The sequence below is a fragment of the Pinus tabuliformis genome, chromosome 6, assembly GCF_031772625.1.
Source record: "Pinus tabuliformis cultivar Carrire ecotype Pingquan chromosome 6, CPIR1, whole genome shotgun sequence".
Taxonomy (NCBI): domain Eukaryota; kingdom Viridiplantae; phylum Streptophyta; class Pinopsida; order Pinales; family Pinaceae; genus Pinus; species Pinus tabuliformis.
Genome location: NC_142292.1, coordinates 1,684,521,948 through 1,684,544,455, shown reverse-complemented (window position 1 = coordinate 1,684,544,455; position 22,508 = coordinate 1,684,521,948). Strand labels below are relative to the sequence as shown.

The 22,508-nt window shown below is 36.2% G+C and overlaps 2 pseudogenes; both read left to right on the top strand.

Annotated features, from left to right (window-relative positions):
• Positions 1–5,797: 5,797 nt before the first annotated feature.
• LOC149265437 (uncharacterized) lies at positions 5,798–6,479 on the top strand (annotated as a pseudogene).
• Positions 6,480–11,455: 4,976 nt separating this feature from the next.
• Positions 11,456–12,139, top strand: LOC149265436 (uncharacterized; annotated as a pseudogene).
• The last annotated feature ends 10,369 nt before the right edge of the window (positions 12,140–22,508 follow it).

The window sequence follows — 22,508 nt, the reverse complement described above, 5'->3', positions numbered from 1 at the left end:
GTCTGAAGAAAGGAAAAATCACAGATCAGGCCAATGTCTTAGACCTGACCCTGAAGGCTTAGATGTTCTCACGAGGAATAGAGAGGTTGAAGAAGCATTCAAACAGTCACAGAAGAAGAAGGTTCAGATCAAGGAAGTGGTACAAGAGCAGTCTATTGATAAAACAGTCAAAAGAAGAGTAACTAGAAGTCAATTAGCCAAAGAAAAGGGGAAGAAAATGATTGTTGATGAAAGCCTAGCTTCAAAGGGAAGTTTGAATGATCTCCTCCACACCATCTACATAGAAGAGACTCCTCTGGTCCAAGCAGAGCTACTTGAAGCCAACAAGAACAAAACCAAAGGAGTTAAATCTTCCAAAAAGCTTCAATTTAATGACCAATTCTCAAAGTTTGTTTTCAAAGCCAAGAAGGCCTGTGACTAGGCATTTAAGAAGATTACAAGAGGCAGAGCCAGAGGTAAAAGAGACAGATTGAGGACCTGCAAATTCATTGGAGCAAACTAGGAGGACAATCTCAGCATAAAAGAACCGGGCTGTAAGTGATTGGAGCCTTAACACAATTTTGGTTAGAACATTACCTTTTCGAAGCTGTTATGGATGAATTATGTCAAAGATATGTGGCATATTGGCATAAGATGAAGCTGTGAAGAAATCACAAGAAGAATATTTTTTTGAAAAAACTGTGTTTTTTTTTACTCACACAGCAGTTTCGTAGCGCGCTACGAAACTGCTGTAGCTGCATATTATGACTTGATGGACCATTTTTTTTTGAGACAAAGGGAAATATTCTTTGAATAGGAGGGTCTGAAAGGGAGAATTCACGAAATATGAGTGTCTAGCAAAGGCAAAACAAGGAAAGGAAAGACATTTATGAACTCCAAAGTTTTATGTTACGAAATCACTGAAGCAGCCTTTTTCAGGAGAAAAACTGTTTTAGGTAGTTAACTTCCAGGAGGTCTATAGAGCAACGGAAAGCATATTTTTGGAAATTGAAAGAGGTTTGTATTCCTAACATACTGAAATAGAAAAAACTCTTTCATTTTCTTCAAATTGATTATGAGCTGGGAGAAATGGGTGACTAAATTTGCGCTGCGAAACTGCTGTAGGTGCAGTTTTTCAATTCCTGTTTTACAGCTGTTTTTAAAAGACACACTCTGAGCAGCTGGAGTAGTGTTTCAAAAAACCAAAGGGAATTTTTGTTCAGCATGGATTGGTTCACAAAAACCTCCTTCAGTTTTTCCAAATACATTTTGTACGAGAAGTTATGAGCTCTGTCCCAAGACCTATTTTTCAGCCAGAACAGAGCAAGGGACAACCTCCTAGTTTCTAGGAACAGCAAAAAGATGAGTCATCAAGGGCCAGATGGAAGGATATGAGCACCATCAGATTCGACTTCATGGAGTGTTAGGTGTCAAAGAATGCTTTAAATGTTTAGATAAGGTTGTTTTTGTCATAATAAGGAGTTACACTCCTAGTTGTATTAGGTCTCTAGGACTACTAGTTAGTTGTCAAATGCATTTAAAGTTTGGTTTTATGGTTAGAATAGGTGTCAAGGATGGAAAATTCGAATTCCCCTCATGATGGAGGAAGGAATCCAAGCATGTAAAGAGCTCTATATATAGCAGAACATCTGATGTACAAAGTGTTGGGAAATTTTATAACAGAGCATTGTTTTGGCTTATGTAAAGACAAAGTTTCAGTAATATAATTTGGCTGCTTTACTTCTCAGGATTCATGAAGGATTTCTATGTTCAGAATGTGTGATTTTATCCTTTCCTTAATGTCTTTTACAGTTGCATAGATGTATAATCACTCAGAATTCACTGATTGTGCTCTGATTTCCTGTATGCATTTATGAGCTGTGGTTCCATATGTGTTATGTTCTGAATACTCAAATGCTAAATGCCCTGACTTCTATGTAAAGGCAGTATCATTGTTTACTGAGGTGTTGTTGACTCCATAGGCCCAATGGAAACTTGTTTAATGTTTTTTCCAGCATCCATATTTATCGCAGATATATCACAAAGAGTTAGCCATCTTATCTTAAGTAAAAATCATTAACCCATTTAGAGAGAGCCCTCTCAGGTTGAGGAGGCTAAGCCTCAACCTAAAGTAGGTCTGAAATAGTTACTTGAAGTCTTCCTGGTCAGCAGCCTTCCAGGGCCTGATTTTGAGATAACACATGGTCTGCTTTATTCTCATCAAAGGTTTTGGCATTGAATGCATAAACTTTGTATACAACTCCTACATTATGTCCTTGCTTTTGTTGATCATATTGAAATATTGAGAAGATGTAACTGCTTGTCAAAATTATATGGGAAATTCAATCATGCTTGGACACTCTGTATTATATGTTATATAATTATGGTGTTGAATGGCTTTGTAATACTGGGAATTGTAAACAGGAAATACAACAATTCTCTGAAAATTCAAATTAGGGGAGTTCGTGAGAACAATGTCCACTATAGTATTCTATATAGAGATTGTAATATTTAAGAATATGAGCTTCACTGTTTGGGATGTAGGGGCCAAGATAAAATCTTCTATTTGTGGAGACAGTATATGGTCAAGGCCCAGTTATATTTCAGAGTTTTTATCTATTATTACTAAAAGTTGGCTCATGATTTCTCTTTTAAGAAGTTTGATTCTTTAAGCCACGTCTGTATATGCTGGATTCGTTTAGTAAATTCATGATATAGCATTGTTGGATTCATTAGATAAATTATGACATGATATTTTTTGTTTGGGGGATTTTATAATGTGTATATGTTGGATTTGGATTCATTTGTAAAATCTATGGCTTTTTATCGTTGGTGGGATTCTCTTGATAAATTTATGTTTGTTTGTGGACATGAACTTTCATAATAATATATACTCTATAGATATCATAATATATATTATTTCAGATTCACTCAGAAAATCTCATGTATTATATGATTGTTGTTTTGTATATAGATGTTAAATTTTATAGATACATAATTTTCTTTTTTTATGTAGATTGTAGATTTTTTTGTATCTAAGAGATATAAAGTAAAGTTGACAGTCAACTTTTCTTATATTCTCAAAATGTTCAATTTTTTTACAGTAATCTTTTTCATGATTCTTTTGTTATACAGGGTAATGTTATCTCAAGCTATGTAAAAATAAGCACTCAAGTATGAGAGTGGTTAGGTAAAAGGGTGTTTGCAAGAAGTGGAGAAAACTATGAATGAATTCATAGTCCATATTTAGTGTTAGGCTGTGATTTTATCTTGTGGCTTTGTTATTTTCATGTCAATATTGTTCTTACTTATGCATTCATAATGAGATTAGGATGTTTTTGATATCTATTTTTGTTCTTTGTTGCGAGCTGGAGCTCATATGACTGTGGATTCTATTTGAGCCAATGTTGATTGCCATCTCTTCTTTTTCTTTTATAATAGAGTTTTTGTGCTGTATGCTAGAGTTTTTAAATTGACTGTTTTGCTTCAACTTTCGATGTATTTTCATGTATGTTTTATTACTTTGGCTGTATCTTATAACGTGGACTTGAAAACAAAACCATAGTGTTGGACAAGCTTTGGTAACTCCAAGGAGGTTTATTCTTGGTGTGATATGCTTGGAGTTTGTCTTGTTTGCTGGCATGATTTTGAATCATTATGAGTGGAAAGTGTCTGCACATGATTGTTTAGCAAGAATATGATATATGTTGGGATGCATTTGTTGTGTTTCAATAGATTTTAGTTTGTCTCTGCATATCCAAAATCCAATACATTTTTTGGCTGCTTGATTGTATTAATTTTGGTTTTCTAAGTGGTTTGGGCCCTATGATGGGTGCATGCTTTGGCTCTAGAAAATGTGACCTTGGGGCATAAATGTAGTAAGTGTGACTTAAGAAGAGGCAAGGATTTATACTTGTTACATAGAAACTCCTTTCATGCATTGTATTGTTGTTATTTTAGGTTTTTTTATTTCATGGATCTTATATAAATTTCAGCTCGATACGTGTACTAAATTGTATGGCACTTTTGGAGACTAATATAATACTATGTTTGTTGCGCAGTTTGAGTTTTGCTTCACAACATTGCCTTTGTTTCCAGTTTTTTATTCAATCATGGCTTTCATTCATTCACTTCAAGCATAAGATATGACAATGATATCTAATCCCAAAAAGGTAAATAATAATTGTTGTTTGATGATTTCAGGCCTCACAATATCAACTTTAAAATCTTTCCAACATGCTGATTGTGCCTTGAGTGTGTTGTGTAAGAGTCGGTCTTGTTAGTCCTCCGTTAGAGATCAAAAAATCTTTTTGCATTTCATTTTTATGTGTCTCATTCATTTCACTCAGTTGCATTCCACTAGGGGCATGCCATAATCTGACGGAAAGGTCTTGTGAGTCATTACCCCTCATGATTCGTACCTGTTGGTTCAGGTCTGTTCATTGAAATTTATTAAATCAATTTTAAGTCATTTGTAGTCTTGTTCTAATATCTTGGTCAGCAAAAAGTTATTTAAGATTTTTAGGTCTTTTAGGCCTAGGGTTTTTTTTTCCCAGCAGGTCAGAGGGAAGTTTTAAATCAGTGTTTATTCCAGAAATATCAACGTCATATTGCTAGACTATGACTTTTCTTCAGAACCCTGTTTTGAAGAAAAAGTCGTTTTTTCGTCTTTTGAAATAATTGCCATAGATTTTTCAGTTGAAGATGTTCACATGCAGCTTCTCCTGATCTTTTGCCGAAATCCAACATCAGTCACCCCTGCAAAATCAACCAAGAAGTCCTCATTCAAATTCAGAAGAAACAAAGTTTATTTTAAAATGTGAAAGGAGCCGAGACCAAAACATTACATAAATGGGTTTGTAAGGCAATTCCATTATTTTTACATCCATTTGCATCCAAGAAGATTAGTTGAAATCGACTTGAACAGGTGAGAGGGCTAAACTAAATTTTGGAACTAAGACTGAATGTTTGTGTGTGGCACGGTGCATTGGGATATATCGCGGCGCACTGAAAGTGCGCGGCATGTAGAGCGTTTTTGCACAGTGAAAAATTGCACTAACATAGCGCATCCAGCTTACGTGACGCGTTGGGCTGGAGCACGGTGCACAGGCTCGAAAACACTAATTTTTTCCATTTCTTTCTAATTTCCAAATTTGATCAATTTCTTCATATTGATAAGGATGTGTCAGAATTTTAAGGATCCATCGTCTATCTGGGGAAAATGCTGCACATTCCAGTTGCCTTGACGTCCTGTGCACACTATTTTGAAACCTTATCCGCAGTAAGGGAATCAATTGCTGCACTTCACAGGTTACGTGTGTTTCATCCTCTCTGGTTACACCATCAAAAGATCCATCATGGATGTTAGAATGTGCAACCATTCCTCCATGGAGTGCAAATTACAATATCGATGAACCAAACTCAGATGATGTTGTGGTTCGTAATCGCAATTAGAATCTTCCATTCAAGGCTCTGATTTTGGAACGTTTTCTGATGCTGGGCAGTTTGATCATGATGGTCTGGAGCAGAGGCATTTATCTTAGCCATATTCAAATGCTACACATAATATGGTGAAGTTGGATCTGTACTTTTATGGCACAAGGTTGATTCTGATTGCTAAGTCACTATAATCTCGAGGCGCCCATGTATATCCCTTTTGCAAACATAGGCGTGATTCAGGGGCGATTTTTCAGAGAAGGCATTATTTTTTTAATTTTATTTTTTGCTTCCATTCAGTCTCTATTTTTTGAAGATGACATATAGCTTTATCATAACGAGTTTGAAAGCTAGTTCGCATGGCAGCTGTTGATGAAAGATCATGGTAAAGAAGCAAAAGAAAAACTGGAGAACTGTGAGGTTTTACAAAGCTTGCTTTGCATTCAGGGAGCCCTACAAAGCATTATGTGATGGCACATTCATTCACCATATGCTAGAATCTCATCTCGGTACAGTCAATGAGGCTCTCTCTGGCCTTTTGGGTGGACATGTCAAGGTTTTTGTCACAAGATGTGCCATTGAGGAGCTGAAAATGCTGGGAGAGTCATTTTTTGGAACCATGTTGGAAATTCGTAGATTCACGACAGCAAGGCGCAATCATGAGTCGCTTAAAAGTGCTACAAAGTGCATTGAGGCTATGGCTGGTGCAGATAATCCATAGCACTTCTTCGTTGCAACTCACGATGGTGGTCTCCGCTAAAAGTTCTGGCAGGTTCCAGGTGTTCCTGTTGTATTTGTTCAAAAAACAATTACTTCCTTCTTGAACCACCTTTCGAATATCAGCATCAAATTGCAAAGATGACTGAAGTGGAATGCATCCATATGATGGAAAGAGAATTCAAATTGTTGGAAGCCTGTGAAGCAAAAAGATTACAACCCAAGTAGATGTCACCGGTGCACCTGAAATTTCAGGGGATGAAATGCCAAAGAAAATAGAGTCAAGGGATAGGAGCAAGAATAAGAATAAGTTAGCAGTGAAAGATTGACCCAGATTCAAAAGGTAAATGTAAAGTGGAAAGTCAAATATATATAAAAAAACTAAATATAAAACGGAGATATCTGCGGATGCAGAAAGATAGGAAACAGATTGCCTTTTTTGTCTTTAGCCACGATTTAATGGGATCCACACTACACCTTTTTATTGGCCATCATATATTTTCAGCTAAAAAATGTAACGCTGTTCTATCTTTAGAATGGATGGATGAATCTTTCTCTATTTTTATAATTTCAGTTGTAACAGCTCCCCATTTGGATCGATTTGTTTTCTCATAGTGGAGCTTATTTATTGTATTGTAAAGAATTTGTAAAGGGTTGGAATTTCTAGGAGCAGTGTGGAGGACAAACCTAGCGCTTTCATTGTACAGTTTTGGTAGAGATTTTAATGAAATGATGCAGCTCTGATTCCTGAGATCCATGTGGTGTGAGTTTAGCATATGTTCTTCTTACTGTTTCATGAGTAAATTGTTATGTTTTTAGTTCAATTATAATCATTTCCAGTTGAATGTTTTTAATTAATAAAGGTAGAATTCAGTTTATTGCTCTGCCTGGGAAAAACATTCATCCTCTGTGTGTCTTCTTCTATCTAAAAAGGATTCATTATATATGCCCTTTTCAGCTTCTCAACAGTCTGTGCACTCCATATCATTTCAGTTTGATTGTGAAACCTCATGCCTGTCTTGCCTCACGAAAAAATCTGTATTTTTGAGTTAATTTCTTAGCTATTGTTGTCCTTTGGTGACATATAGCCTAGAAAATTTAGTCATTCAATCAATTACCTCTCTTTCATATCTATTTACTAGCCTAAAATGAGTTCTCATTTTAAGTCATCTCAGACCCTATTGAGTATTTTTACTGAGTTGACCCGGAGAGAGCCCTCTCCTATCCTCGTAGGGCTAGCTACGAGGCTGAGCGTGGTTTGATGTTGAACCTAGAAGCTTGCCTTTTCATCCTAAGGCAAATCTCGGCTCTAACATAGTGGCGACTCAGCTGGGGAAAACATGGTTTGCTTGTTGATGTCATTGGTTTTCTAAGCTACAGACGAAGCCTGAAGTTATGCCAGGTAGCCTTCAAAACGCTTTTGCTTTGCATTAGCAGAAGTAGATAAACGCTGCTTCAGTCAATCTCCGGTCTAGCTTGTAATCGTGACATCTAACTTGTTTATTTGCCCAGTAAATGTATCAAGTTCAGAGCTAATTGTTGATGGACAACGATCTACATGTATCAAGTTCAGAGCTAATTGTTCTGATCGATGGTGGACAACGATCAGACATAAGAAGGTTGAAATCATTCACCTGACGACTCCATTCACTGAAGAATCTAGCAATCAATGCTTCATGGTGACTCCACTGCAGGAATATCAATCGTTTTAAGATTTCAAGATGGAACAGGTTGCAAGAAGATACGGTCCTGTGAGCCGAGATCACATTTTAGGCTTTCCAAATAAATTCCTAAGGTAGATTGGTAAAAGAATTTGCCTACGTTTAAAGATGATGGTAGGAAGCACGTTTCTTTACATCTGGTTAGATTTCACATGCATATTTGCAAGTTGAAGGTTGATTTTCCTGAAGATTGCTTGATGAAGATATTCCTGGTCACTCTGGAAGGTGAAGCCCAATCTTGGTATGAAAGTTTGCCGCCTGCTTGTATTTAATGTTTAAAGGATTTTCATGCCATGTTCTTTGAGAAGTATAAAGACTCTTATCAATCATTAAATCTAGTTCATGACTGTTGCAAACATGCTTCTACTTTTATTGAAAACCTTGAGAAATATTATGAAGATGATAATTTCATGGATGATGAGATCTTGGAAGCCCTGTATGAAAATCCATTTCAGCAGCATCAAGATGATTAGGAAAATTTGCAGTAGGATTAAGATCTTAGTACGATGGAAGATGAAGGAATTTTGCATCTTGACAGTCAACATGAATTACATGAAATGGATTAGCAGTATGAGGAAAATCTGTATACTCCTTCACTTGAAATCAATGAAGACAATCATTGTTTGAGCAAAAGAAAAAAAAAAGTATTATCTCCTTTGTCTGAATATTAGATAGATCAACTCTTGAACGGTGATGTTACAGCCCAAGCTAAAGCAGATCTGCAGTGTGCACATGGTCAAGAAGGTGATGGTGGAACTTCTTCCTTTTCTGAAAAGGATGAAAGTCCTGTAAGCAACTTTATAGATCAGCAGGTTGAAGATGTCCATATAGCTGAAAGTTATGAAAGAGAAAATGTCATTTCAGATCTGTCCATAGAAGAAGACAACATGCAGGGAAGTCAAGTTTCAGAATGTGATAACATTAAGTCAGCCATTTCAGATCTAGATTCAGATTGTGATGACCAAGAAAACCTTGTACTAAGTCCCATGAAAGAAAGCTGCATCGTTGAGGCTGCCCCAAATGAAGAAAACATGGTTGCAGACCTAAATTCTCTCATCCCCTTGGAACTAGATCTTCATGAGGAGGTAGTTCATTCCCTCTATGAAAAACAAGGTGACATTTTTGTTCAAGAAAGTGAAAAAGTTTCTTTGGATAAATCATTGGTAGATGATAGAGATGTTAGTGTTGGGTTTCAAGAATCATTCGAAGTTTCTTTTCTTATGATTGATGAATGTAAAGACAATCTCGCTGTCATATCATATGAAGATGATCCACAATATAGTCAGACTACCGAAGATCAGACCATTCAGGATTCCATTTCAGATTCTTCTCCCTATGTTTCATGTTTTGAAATGCTGTTTAAAGACGAAATCTGCTCATCTACTTGTTCAAAATTTTTTGAGGACCACGAACATGCTTTTACTGAAGTACATTATGAAGGAAGATCAGAATCAAAGGAGAAAGACACCTTGCTCGTTCAGCAGGAGGTAAATCTTCATGTTTTTCAAGATCCTCTGGAAAATCTGTTACAGCCAGCAGTGAAGGTGATGATTGCAGTATTCAGTGATGAAGAAGATCATGGTCGATTATGTTTTTGGATGCCCAGTTACAAGTATCTACTGTTGACCAGAAGATCTGGTCAGGAGAATCAGTCAAGAAGGCATCTGCTTGATTGGTTACATCGACATTTTTATATAGTTTGATCGTATATTGTCTTGTAAGAAACATAGGTGGCCATGTACTACCACCAAGCTTTAAGTTTTAAGTTCAGGTCTCAGTATTTTGAGTTAGTCTTTTAGAGTCAAATTTTTTCAGTCATTTCAGTTTGCAGCGAGTTAGTTTGAGTCAAAGTTCCAGTCAATAAATTGAGTCATGTTGGTTTGTCAAAATAATGGACTCCATAGCCCAATGGACGAAGGCACTGTCTGCTCTCCCAAAGATCTGTTGTTCTTGGCACCTCCAGGGAGATACCATCCCCATTGGAGCCAATGTTAGAGTCGATCTTGTCAGTCCTCCGTCAGAGATCAAAAACTCTTTTTTCATTTCATTTTTATGTGTCTCGCTCATTTCACTCAGTTTCATTCCACTAGGGGCATGCCATAATCTGATGGAAAGCTCTTGTGAGTCATTACCCCTCATGATTCGTACCTGTTGGTTCAGGTCTGTTCATCGAAATTTATTAAATCAATTTTAAGTCATTTGCAGTCCTGTTCTAATATCTTGGTCAGCAAAAAGTTATTTAAGAATTTTAGGTCTTTTAGGCCTAGGGTTTTTTTTGCCAGCAGGTCAGAGGGAAGTTTTAAATCAATGTTTATTCCAAAAATCTCAACGTCATATTGCTAGACTATGACTTTTCTTCAAAACCCTGTTTTGAAGAAAAAGTCGAAAGTCGTCTTTTCGTCTTTTGAAATAATTGCCATAGATTTTTCAGTTGAAGATGTTCACATGCAGCTTCTCCTGATCTTTTTCCAAAATCTAACATCAGTCACCCCTGCAAAATCAACCAAGAAGTCCTCATTCAAAGTCAGAAGAAACAAAGTTTATTTTAAAATGTGAAAGGAGCCGAGACCAAAACATTACATAAATGGGTTTGTATGAAGCAAAAAATCAAGTTCTCAATTTTATAAGGCAATTCCATTATTTTTACATCCATTTGCATCCAAGAAGATTAGTTGAAATCGACTTGAGCAGGTGAGAGGGCTAAACTGCAATTTTGAACTAAGACTGAATGTTTGTGTGTGACGCGGCGCATTGGGATAGACCGTGATGCATTGAAAGTGCGTAGTGCATGGAGCATTTTTGCACAGTGCAAAATTGCACTGGCGCGGTGCATCTATCTTGCGCGGCACGTTGGGCTGGGGCACGGCGCATCCAGCTTGCGCGACACGTTGGGTTGGGGCGCGACGCACAGGCTCAAAAACACTAATTTTTTCCATTTCTTTCTAATTTCCAAATTTGATCAATTTCTTCGTATTGATAAGGATGTGTTAGAATTTTAAGGATCCACCATTAATCTGGGGAAAATGCTGCGCATTCCAGTTGCCTTGGTGTCATGTACACACTATTTTGAAACCTTATCTGCCATAAGGGAATCAATTGTTGCACTTCACAGGTTACGTGCGTTTCATCCTCTCCAGTTACACCATCAAAAGATCCATCATGGATGTTAGAATGTGCAACCGTTCCTCCATGGAGTGCAAATTACAATATCGATGAACCAAACTCAGATGATGTTGTGGTTCGTAGTCGCAATTAGAATATTCCGTTCAAGGCTCTAATTTTGGAACGTTTTCTGATGCTGGGCAGTTTGATCATGATCGTCTGGAGCAGAGGCATTTATCTTGGCCATTTTCAAACGCTACACATAATATGGTGATGTCGGATCTGTAATTTTATGGCACAAGGTTGATTCTGATTGCTAAGTTACTATAATCTCGAGGTGCCCATGTATATCCCTTTTGCAAACATAGGCGTGATTCAGGGGCGATTTTTCAGAGAAGGCATTTTTTTTTCTTCCATTCAGTCTCGATTTTTTGAAGAGGACATATAGCTTTATCATAATGAGTTTGAAATCTAGTTTGCATGGTAGCCGTTGATGAAAGATGAGGGTAAAGAGTCAGAAGCAAAACCTGAGAACTGTGAGGTTTTAAAAAGCCTGCTTTGCATTCAGGGAGCCCTACAAAGCATTATGCAATGGCACATTCATTCACCATATGCTGGAATCTCGTCTCGATATAGTCAATGAGGCTCTCTTTGGCCTTTTGGGTGGACATGTCAAGGTTTTTGTCACAAGATGTGTCATTGAGGAGCTGAAAATGCTGGAAGAGTCATTTTCTGGAACCGTGTTGGCAATTCGTAGATTCACCACAGCAAGGCGCAATCTTGAGTCACTTAAAAGTATTGCAGAGTGCCTTGAGGCTATGGTTGGTGCAGATAATCCAGAGAACTTCTTCTTTGCAACTCAGGATGGTGGTCTCCGTTAAAAGTTTTGGCAGGTTCCAGGTGTTCTTGTTGTATTTGTTCAAAAAAAATTACTTGCTTCTTGAACCACCTTTCAAATATCAGCATCAAATTGCTAAGATGACTGAAGTGGAATGCATCCATATGATGGAAAGAGAATTCAAATTGTTGGAAGCCCATGAAGCAAAAAGACTGCAACCCAAGCAGATGTCACCGGTGCACCTGAAATTTCAGGGGATGAAATGCCAAAGAAAATAGAGTCAAGGGATACGAGCAAGAATAAGAATAGGTTAGTATTGAAAGATCGACCCAGATTCAAAAGGTAAATGTAAAGTGGAAAGTCAAAGATAAAAAAAAAAAACTAAATATAAAACAGAGATATCTGCAGATGCAGAAAGATAGGAAACAAATTGCCTTTTTTATCTTTAGCCACGATTTAATGGGATCCACGCTACACCTTTTTATTGGCCATCAGATATTTTCAGCTAAAAAAAAATTTAACGTTGTTCTGTCTTTAGAACGGATGGATGAATCTTTCTCTAATTTTATAAATTCGGTTGTAATAGCTCCCCATTTGGATCGATTTGTTTTCTCATAGTGGAGCTTATTTATTGTATTGTAAAGCATTTGTAAAGGGTTGGAATTTCTGGGAGCAGTGTGGAGGACAAACCTAGCGCTTTCATTGTACAGTTTTGGCAGAGATTTTAATGAAATGATGCAGCTCTGATTCCTGAGATCCATGTGGTGTGAGTTTAGCATATGTTCTTCTTACTGTTTCATGAGTAAATTGTTATGTTTTCAGTTCATTTATAATCGTTTCCAGCTGAATGTTTTTAAGTAAGAAAGGTATAATTCAGTTTATTGCTCTGCCTGGGAAAAACATTCATCCTCTGTGTGCCTTCTTCTGTCTGAAAAGGATTCATTATATATGCCCTTTTTAGCTTCTCAACAGTCTTTGCGCTCCATATCATTTCAGTTTGATTGTGAAACCTCATGCCTATCTTGCCTCACGAAAAAAATATGTATCTTTGAGTTAATTTCTTAGCTACTGTTGTTCTTTGGTCACATACAGCCCAGAAAATTCAGTCATTCAATCAATTACCTCTCTTTCATATCTATTTACTAGCCTAAAATCAATTCTCATTTTAAGTCATCTCAGACCCTATTGAGTATTTTTACTGAGTTGACCCGGAGAGAGCACTCTCCTATCCTCGTAGGGCTAGCTACGAGGCTGAGCGTGGTTTGATGTTGAACCTAGAAGCTTGCATTTTTAGCTTGAGGCAAATCTAGGCTCTAACATGTTGGATTTATCACATATAAACATGTTGATTTTTCATGAGTGTGTTGGAAGAATGCATCAATATGATTGATGATAGAGTGGTTGTTCATAATCTAGCTTCTGTTGGGCAGCAACAATCGTAGTTGAACCAACTCCTTCAACAACCCATACAACCAGTTATTCCCTTTCAACTCAAACAACACCTTCTTCCACCCATGGTACCTGTACAACCCATACAACCAACTAATCCATTTCAACCAACTACAATGGATCCTAACTTAAGACGGGTCTATGTGGGTATTGTTCCTGAACACATGTAACATTATAGAATGACTAATTTTTTCTCTCCTTATGGAGACATTGAAGAAAGCCCTGGTGGTTGATAGACAAACTGGTAAGTCTAAAGGATACCCCCTTATTCTTTACAAAATAATTGAAGCAACAAATTCAACCCTAGAAGAAGTTGTTAAATCAATAGATGGGCATCAACTTTTTTTGTAAATTAGCATTTGAAGGACAAAAGCAGAAAGTTGCAGCAAACCAGGGCCAAGTTGTTCATGGTTTGAAGGATAAAGGTGATGTAAATCATGTTTCACAATATGGTGGACTGGGTCATGGGCCATTCAACCTGCCACTTACCGGTAATCAGAATATTGTGAACCCAACATCAGTACTAGTTACCAGTCTAAATCCATATGTGGATTAAGTGATGTAGCACTACCAAGTTTGTCTATAGACCTTGTTGCAATAAACCTCCCTTATTCATTAACTTTTCAACACTATTAGACTTGGGTCACCAACTTCTTCTCCAAGGAACAACTTCTGGTCAGGCATCAATAGGTGCAGGGAATTATGGTCTTGGTCCATATGGATTCTCAGGATATGGAAGTCACTCATATAGTAGTTTTGGAGGTGCAACATCTCACTATGGGATTTATTCAAGTTCATTCGTTTCCCAAACTAATCGATATGATGGAGCAAGTCATTCCCCCTTACATTTCATCAAAGTAAACTCCAAGGGACATCTCCATCATTAAGAGTTCTAACTGGCATGCAGTCTTACTACACATCCTAGGTTTGTGCTCATTCTTATTCTCCTTCTCCAATTTGTTTTAGTTCATTTTCAATTGTATTTATATATATTTTAAATGTTTTTTTAATCTTTTGTTTTCCAGTATATGTCAAACACCACTTATGAATCTGCTAAATTTTTTCTTTGGATCTCTTTTATTATTTTTCTTCTAACATCTTTCTCTGGAAATTGACGAGAATAAGTTTGGAGCAAGGCTTGCAAAATAACTTGTTTCTAGCATTTTGTGTCTTGTTTTTAGTTTCTTGTAACTACTTTTCAAAAGGTACCCTTTTGAATAATCAAATATCTTGGCTTCTTGCTTTATGGGATGTGATGAGAATAAAAATAAGTCATTGTGGTAATTGAGGATACAAGGGTATTAAGTATGTAGTTAAACTTAGGTTGGCCAAATCATAGAGAAAATTTATGTTATAATTATGGTGTACGATTACTATATGTGAGGGAAATTGTGGGCAAGATGTCATGGGCATAAAGGGCACATGGTTTACAGAGTACATTTTAGCATTTGTTTCATATTCAAAATATGTTATCTTAACTTATTTTACTATTAAATTACGAGTTGTTAAGCTATGTGCAAATAAGCACTCGAGAAAATATTGAATTGTATGAGAGCAGTTAGGTAAAAAGGTGTTCACAAGAAGTGGAGAAAACTCAGAATGAATTGGTAGTCCATCTTTAGTGTTAGGTTGTGATTTTATCTTATGGCTTTGTTATTTTCATTTCAATATTGTTCTTACTTATGCATTCATAACGAGATCAAGATGTTTTGCATATCTCTTTCTATTCTTTGTTGCCGGTTAGAGCTCATCTCACGGTGGATTCTATTTGAGCCAATGTTGATTGCCATCTTTTCTTTTTCTTTTATCATAGAGTTTTTGTGGTGTATGTTAGAGTTTTTAAATTCACTGTTTTACTTCAAATTTTGATGTATTTTCATGTATGTTTTATTAGTTTGGCTGTATCTTATAACATTGACTTGAAATCAAAACCATTGTGTTATATAAGATTTGGTAACTCCAAGGAGATTTATTCTTCGTGTGATAGGCTTGGAGTTCGTTTTTTTGCTGGCATGATTTTGAATTATTATGAGTGGAAAGTGTCCTAAAAGAACACGATTGTTTAACAAAAAGAGGATATATGTTGGGATGCATTTGTTGTGCTTCAACATATTTCAGTTTGTCTCTGCATATCCAAAATCCAATACATTTTTTGGATGCTTGATTGTTTTATTTATTATTTTCTAAGTGGTTTGGGCCCTGAGATGAATACATGCTTTGGCTCAAGAAAATGTGACACTAGGGCAAACAAGTAGTAAGTGTGACTCAAGAAAAGGAAAATATTCATATTTGGTAAAGAAAATCTCCTTTCATGAGTTGTATTGTTGTTATTTTAGGTTTTGTTATTTCATGGACTTTATATAAATTTTAGCTTGATATGTGTACTAAATTGTATGCTTTTGGGGACTAATATAATATTGTGTTTGTTGCAGAGTTTGAGTTTGGCTTCTCAACATTGCCTTTGTTTCCATTTTTTTGTTCAATCATGGCTTTCATTCGTCCAGTTCAAGTAGAAAATATGAAAATGATATCTAAGCCCAAAAAGGTAAAGAATAATTGTTGTTAGATGATTTCATGCCTCTCAATATCAACTTTAAAATCTTTCCAATATTTAGTGATAGTCCTTATGTATTGCTTCTCACTGCAGTCACATAATTTCCCCCCCTGTAGTTTTCAAAGTTGAGGAAAATTCAAGGGCCGCATCATCATCATCATAATATCTTCTTAAAATACCCCAACCATCAACTTCTCTGAAAAAATGTTTACAGCCCTAATATTCTGATAGAATCTAGTAGCTTTTGTGGGCTTTCTTCCATTAAACCCTACTCCCATTCCATAGAAGAACACATAGAAGGTTGTTTTTGGAAAGGAAGGGGGTTATCCTACTATTTTATCTTTGTTTTTCCTTTCCTTATAAACTTGATTTTAGTATCTTGTAGTTTTGTTTATGGAAATTCTTATAGGAAGGGTTTTAAATTTTGAACAATCAACATATGCATTCTAGCAACAATTGTAGTAGAAGAATCCCAAAAGAAGTCAAGGAAGAGGGAAAACAAAATGAAATGACTTTCCATTGTTGTGCTTTTATTCTAATGAAATTATTGTACTTCCTATCTGGATTTTCTTATAGATCATTTCAATCTTATAGTCGTTCATGTAACTAATTACGTAGAAATAATTATTCTTCTTGTAGAAAATTGACAAGAAGTAAAATGGCATGTAGGCATGCTTGAGAAAAAAGGGTGGTGAAAATGAAATGGATCAACACCGAGAATATAATCATAACCTTTAGTAATGTATTGTCTTTAGATATACTTTCAAATTACTTAATAAACTCTTTGGTTAAACTCTATTTTTTCTCGTCTATCCTTCATTGGTGACGTGACACTGTGTCATCTTTTTGATGAATATCATTGATTGTCTCACATGACTATGGTATCTCTGCCAATTCCAAGAACATTTATATAATCTCTTCATGTCACTTCTTACGCGTAAGACATGAGCCCCATAGTGAATAATGGTGTGATTTATACTATGTACAATGTTGCATTTTATATGTTGACGCTGCTACATGGCTACCTATAGGGATTCCTATGGAGGTACAGGGTACCATGCGGAAGTTGAGATACTCCAAATTTTCATTTTTTGTTCAGTATAAATCATGCCTCTATGATATTTTGTTTAAAATTGGAATTCTTGAATATGAAAATTTCAATTACTTGTAGCTTTTCCTCGATCCTATAGGATCCCTATAGAACTAAATAGAATTTGCAAAATTATCTTGTTGGTGAACAATTAGATGGAATTTTTTCTCGAGTGGATAGGGTTTAATGAAAAGTTATTAAAAATGAACAAGGATGAATATGGAGTGGAAATAAAATAGAATGAGATGGAAGTGAAAATGAAAACTAGTAATGATGAGATAGATATGGTAATGTATGGAATGGAATAGTTTTGCTACAAAGTGAAAATAAGTGCTTTGATGTCCTTGCAATGAATTTGTTTTGTTTTGTTTTTTTTTTTTACTTTATACTAATGTGATTTATGCTTCTCTATTTCAAGTTAAGTGCTAAAGAAATTGTAGTATTAATTAATTTATTTATTATGGAGTGTAGGTGTTACTTTTTGTTGTGTATCCTAGTGTGCACTACAGATATTAGCTAAACTTTTGTACCTACAATTTTAAGATACGCTTATTGGTTACATTTTAGGATCATTGTTGTTGATTGTTGTATTTTGACATATTGAATTAATTAATAATGAGAATCACTCCCAATTAGTTTTCTAGACTCCATAGCCAGTAGGATTCAAGCATGTAGGTCATTAGTCATAATTCGATCATGAATATTCATTTCTGTTACTTTTTGGCATGCAAATCAGTTACAACATATTTACATGATTCACAAGGTGAGAAATCAATATTTGATGTAACTTCATATTTTAGGTTTGATAATTATAGGTCATTTACAGGTTATAAATATCTTCAAAGTTTCACTTCTAATTGAGTATTCAACTAAACATATTTAGTATCTTATATGTACTTATTTTTCCTTCCACCCACTTTTCATAAATTCCATAACTAATAGGTAGGGACCTACATCTTCAATGCTATTTTATTTGTTTAGTAAGAGATTTTCTAGGTCTTTACAAAGTTTTATAATTTGTTGAAAGTTGTAGAATTTACAATCTATAAAGTTTCAAGGTCTAATTTTTTAATGGGTGCTAGCTCAATGGAAGAGCACCTGCTTTGCAAGTAGAAGGTTGATGGTTCGATTCCATCGTGCCATGATATTGATATGAAATAGCAACGATTAGTTTTTGGTGATGAAGTATCTTTTGACCATCACCGATAAGCTTATGGTGACATTGTTTTATTCTCACCAAAATATGAAATGGTGACGGTCAAAGAACGCCGCCATATATATATGTATCAATAGTAACGGCCATGAAAGGTTCATCACCATAATTTTTTGTTGTTCATATGAAATGGTGATGGTCAATGAACGTCACCATATATATGAATTAATAGTGATGGCCATGAAACGTCCATCACAATAAATCGGTGTTGTTCATATGAAATGGTGACAGTCACTATCCATCATTATAATCATTATTCATGATGGACCTTGAATGTCACCACAATACCTACACATTTAGTGACGCCACCTTTTATTGGGTCCCTATAATACTAGTGATTACCCCATTACTATTTTAGTTATACCCCTTATTAATATTGTTGTGCCCCTATTGCCCCCATATTGTTATTACTATGCCCCATAGAATCCCTCTATTGTTATTTTTGTGGCTTTATATTATTATTGTTAGGTCGGCTGGATTATATTGTCACTCCTTAGACTCCTATATATAGAAAGGAGGTTTTGTCATTTGAATCATCCAAGAATTGTTCATTTATGTAATGTAAAGGAGGTTGCCCCCTCGAAGAGGCTGAATTCTAAGGCGTTGATCTGTCTTTTCTATCTTTTCTTGAGCTGGTTTCATAACATTTGGTATCAGAGCTTTGGATTCTATGGTTTAGCTGCTCCAAACAGGTCATCGTGGAATTTTCGCTAAAACTTTTCTTCTGTGATGTTTTAGAAGTCGCAAAAAAAACCCATTTGAGAAGAAATCGCGCTGAACCTTGGGTCTAAATTTCAGATCTTTTCGCGAGATATTTACGGAGGTATGGTTTGAGGAAGTTGGTCTTTTTGCAGACTCTTGAATTACATTCAAAACAGGTGACCTGGGGAAATCGTCATAACTTTCTCTCTAGGGATCCGATTGAAATTTCCTAATAAGGTATAGAAAGAGGATGGACTGTAGTTTCTTGTATGCATGTTTCAGATCAAAATGTCAAAACAGTGACTCGCAACACGTCGTACAAGTTCGCTCTACTGAACTAGTCTATAAGCAAGTCACTGTGGGATATTTCACCTCACTCTTCCTTGGAGAATCCAATTTGGGTCAGACTTGTGGCATTGGAAATAGGACACAGAGGGCTACTATAACTCACAAATTCAGAACTAGATGATTGGAAAGTACAGAGATACATCAGAGGCAATATCGAGCTCCTACAAAGTGAAAAAATGTGTGTATATTTTCTTAAATTTTTGCTTAAGCTTGGTTTGAAAATTTATTTTGAAGGAATTCAAAGGGCATAGTAGAGCATTATTATTGGTAACTGATGCCTCGAGGAAAGAAAATGCAAACACCTAGTAAGGAACCTGAATGCTCTAGCATGACTCATGAAGAAGAGGAAGAAATGCAACATGATATATCAAAATTACAAGACCGAGTGCAACAACTGTCCCTTGCACAAAAAGGAATAGAATCTAAGATGGATGGTTTAAAGAAAGATGTAGAAGCTAAGATGGATGGCTTAAAGAAAGGTGTAGGAGCTAAGATGGACTATTTAAAGAAAGGTGTAGAAGCTAATATGATTGATGTGGAAGCTAAGATGGATGATTTGAAGATAGATTTGAAGACATACATGGACGAATTGAAGATAAATATGAATAATTTGCTACAAGAAATGGTCCCTAAGGGTGAAAGGGTACTAAAGGAAACTCATGATGAGAATAAAAGAAATGTTAATCATGATTCCATAGATGCTAATGTTGGATCAAAGACTCACCATATTCCAAAAATCGATATGAGGAAGTTTGATGGCAAGGATCCTGCCACATGGATATTACAGATGGAGCAATTCTTCGATCTCAATAATGTGCAAAACACACAAAAGGTACGTATGGAAACTTTATATTTGGAACCAAATCAGTTTGTATGGTATCAATGGCTTTGCTCTCGTAAACCATTTATCACTTGGGAAATTTTTACAAAAGAATTGATAGCACATTATGAGGATACAAAAAGCAACACTTTTTTTAGCCAATTGATAAGTCTCAAACAAAAGGGTTCAATAATGGAGCACATTGAGGAGTTCCTAAAATTGAACATAAGGGTAAAAGATATTCCAGAGGAGCATAGGATTGATGTGTTCATAGGGTCTTTAAAGGATAATATCCAACATGATGTTCGCCTTTGGGAACTTGATTCATTAGAGAAGGCATTCAGGTTAGCAAGAAAAATGAAAGCAAAATTATGGCAACCAGGAAGCATACCACTCAACTCTATAAAGATGGAAGGGTTGTTGCCCCTAGTCTTCCACAACCTATAAGGTTGAAATCACAACAATTGGAAAAAAAAAAGAGCAAAAGGGCTTTGTTACAGTTGTGATAGCAAATACACTAAAGGTCATAAGTGTGCTAAGAAGAAATTATTCTACATAGATTGTGAAGAGGAAGAAGAAAAGGAGCAAGAAAGGTCAAAAGAAGAGGATATACTCCAGGAACAAAGGCTAGATGAAGAACAAATAAATCTGACCATATCTTATAATGCATTGGCGGGAATTACCACTCCTCAAACCATCAAGATAGAAGGACAAATCAAGAAGAAAAAGGTAATAGTGTTGATTGATTCAGGAAGCACCCACAATTTTATTCATTGTAAGGTAGCAAAAGAATTGAATTGATTCCTATATCCAGCACCAGAGTGTCAAGTGATGATTGCAAATGGAGGAACAATAAATTGCTCTGGAAAGTGCCACAATATCAAGCTATCCATGGGAGAATATGTATTGACTAGCCCAATGCTTTCCATTCCAATGGGAGGTGCTGATGTTGTACTAGGAGTCCAATGGCTACAATCCCTGGGTACAATAGCTTTTAATTTTCAAGAACTTTTCATCAAATTTTATACGGAAGGAAAGGAAGATGAATTAAGGGGTATTGCAGGGAAACCAGGAAAAATAATCAGCTCTAATAGTATGACAAATCTTCTAAAAAAGGAGCAAAGAGGTGTAATTGCACAATTATGCTCGCTAGATGTTTCCACATCGGAATCATCTATTTCTCCATATCTCCAAAAAGTCCTGGACAATCATTCCAAGGTTTGAGACTCCCAAAGGTCTCCCACCTATGCGTGATCATGATCATGCTATTCATCTGATTCCAAGAAGTGTTCCTCCAAACATCAGGTCGTACAGATATCCCTATGTCCAAAAGAGTGAAATTGAACGTATGGTTGCAGAAATGCTAGAGGCTGGTATAATTCAACCGAGTCAAAGTTCTTTCTCTGCTCCAGTAGTATTGGTGCACAAGAAGGATGGATCATGGCGCATGTGTCCAGATTATAGGGAGCTCAACAAGCTCGCTATTAAAGATAAGTTCCCCATTCCTGTCATTGATGAATTACTGGATGAATTGCATGGATCAATTTACTTCACCAAGTTAGATCTTCATTCAGGATATCATCAAATTAGAATGAAGACTGAAGACATTCCAAAAACAACATTTAGAACTCATGAGGGTCATTACGAATTTTTGGTCATGCCTTTTGGCCTTACCAATGCACCTTCAACATTTCAAGGTTTGATGAATTCAATTTTCAAACCATTCCTTAGAAAATTTGTGTTAGTATTTTTTGATGATATACTAATCTACAGCAAGTCTTGGAAGGATCATGTTGAACATGTTGACAAGGTGCTACAACTATTGAAGGAGAAACAATTATATGCAAAAAGATCCAAATGTTTCTTTGGAGTCTAGGAGGTGGAATATTTGGGTCAAATTGTATCTCATGAAGGAGTTAAGGTAGACCCTAGCAAAATTAAAGCCATTAAGTAATGGAAAATCCCCACATCCATAAAGCATCTGCGAGGATTTCTCGGGTTGACAGGGTATTATCGCAAGTTTGTTAAGAATTATGGGAGAATAGCATCACCTCTAACAACATTTTTGAAGAAAGATGCATTTTCATGGACTCCGGAAGCAACAAAGGCCTTTGAACATCTTAAAGAGGCAATGTGCCAAGCACCGGTCTTAGCTACACCAGACTTCACAAAAACCTTTATTGTGGAATGTGATGCTTCAAGAAATGGAATTGGTGTTGTTCTAATGCAAGATGAAAGACCCATTGCTTTTGAAAGTTGTCCAATCAAGGGAAAGTTTTTAAACAAAGCTATTTATGAGAAGGAAATGTTGGCAATACTCCATGCACTTAAGAAATGGCGACCCTACCTAATGTTGGCATTATGATTCAGGTGTTGTACTTGATGGCAAACGCCTTCAGGTGGTAAATCAAGAAGGACGCAGGAAATTTTGTTTAGCAAGCGCGTCCCCGCAGGTATTCCATACAGAACCCGCGTCTAGGGACGCCGGCCAGCCGTTCAGAAGGTGCGTCCGCCCAGTGCACACATTTCAAGGTAGAGA